This window comes from Phasianus colchicus, chromosome 15 (assembly GCF_987193195.1).
Source record: "Phasianus colchicus chromosome 15, bPhaCol1.hap1.1, whole genome shotgun sequence".
Taxonomy (NCBI): domain Eukaryota; kingdom Metazoa; phylum Chordata; class Aves; order Galliformes; family Phasianidae; genus Phasianus; species Phasianus colchicus.
The window spans coordinates 15432128-15433774 of record NC_143450.1 but is presented as its reverse complement, the minus strand read 5'-3'; the positions used below and the strand labels follow the sequence as shown (position 1 = coordinate 15433774).

The window sequence follows — 1647 nt, the reverse complement described above, 5'->3', positions numbered from 1 at the left end:
TTTTTTTTCATTTTGGTATGGAACATTTGAGCTTCAAGGTGTGAAGGGTTTCCCACACAAGCTCCCACCTAACACAAATCAGCCTCCAGAAGGTATCCTCAAAAACTAGTTTAATTTCCACTAATCTTTCCCTCAGAAGTGAGGAAGATAATGGTTCAGGAGATGCAAACAGCAGAGTTTATCTTGCACCAGAAGGGCAATCTAATAGGAATACCTGTATTTTCCCATTAATTCTTCTGTATGCATTCATTTGCCAAAGACTGAAGTTGTAAAGTTTCACAGTCCTTGAAGTGAAAGCATTTTAAAACTTGAATAAATCCAAAAGGGGGAAAAAAAAAAAAGAAAAAAAAAAAAAAGAAAGGTCAGAAGACTTCAATAACACCACAGTGAAAACAGAACAAATGATTCAGCTTGTCTCCAAACTAAATCTTTGGAAAAGAAGGAAAAAACATTTTAGCTAAGTGCAAACAAATTACCAACAAAGAGAATCTCAAGAAGTTTATTTTCATCTCCCCAGGCAAGTGCTTTTTCCACTTTTACTTTCCTCTTGGACCCATTTTTTCCATTTGGCATCAGAATCAGCACATCTGTTTGGCCCTGGACAGAAGGGAGTGTAAATTAGGGATGGACAAGAAGCAGAAGGACACAGCACAGCTGAGAAATCCCATCACTTACCCCAGGGACACAACATGTTGCCAATGGGTTACAAAAGTTATCACCTAACAAATCTGTCTCTCTCATCAGCACTCTGCTCTCCATCATGGCCACATTATACTGCAGGACGTAGAGCATTCAAGGAAATGTGAGACTTAAATAGGGCTACATGGGGATAACCCAGTGTTATTCTGACTTCTGCATAGTTTGGAATAAAACTTAGTGAAGAGCTTTCCATCCACGTAGAAGACTAAGAGGCACTTCCAGAAGAAGAGCACTTCATTTTTGAGTTTGTCTGCTGTGCTCCAACTAAAATTTCCTCTCATATAGACTCATGATATATGTATTTTCTTTTCCAGGATGAGAGATTTTACTAGATTAACACTAAGCAGCCATACTTATCTTCATTTTAATGGCATAAGCGATGCCTTTCCAAGGCAATTCCAACAATTTGTTAAGCATTAGTGAACCAGAAGCAGAGAGGAGCCCCCCCTCCTCCTGTCCCCAGAGGGATGCTGGCTCTGGGGATGCTGTCGCACGCGACCCTCTGCCCTGCACCAGGAGCTGCTGCCTTCCCCAGCTCTCAGCCATCTGCTCTCCCACTGCTCCAGCAGCAGTGGAAAATTCCTTTTTGTCTGAAAGGTGAACTGCATGCTAAATCTAGATGACAGGTTCAGGAAACATCTTAAAATAAATTAGCAAGACAGCAAAGCGGAGTGAGCAAGATATAAATTGCATTAGCCATTCTGAGTGTCCCTCTGGCCTTGCCTTTCACTCCTTGCTTTTAATCTCACAAAAGAATAGTTACGCGATTAGTTTCATAATGCTTTGTCTGCCCCTTTCAGGAGATGTGGGCAGATTTTAAACAGTGGTGTCTAAAGCCAGATTTGACTGATTTGGAGTGACCCATTCAGAACTCCATCAGAACCCACAGCGCTGACATCACAAATCCTTTCCAATGATTTCTTCCAGAAAAGCACACACACCTGCCAG

The 1647-nt window shown here is 41.5% G+C and overlaps 1 long non-coding RNA gene across 1 annotated transcript; it reads right to left on the bottom strand.

The window, feature by feature from the left end:
* Nucleotides 1-218: 218 nt before the first annotated feature.
* On the bottom strand, nucleotides 219-858 carry LOC149915922 (uncharacterized). Its single transcript, XR_016471303.1, has 3 exons — nucleotides 676-858; nucleotides 477-597; nucleotides 219-307 (listed from the first exon to the last, which is right to left on the bottom strand). It is a non-coding gene; the product is annotated as an uncharacterized LOC149915922 (long non-coding RNA).
* Nucleotides 859-1647: the final 789 nt, after the last annotated feature.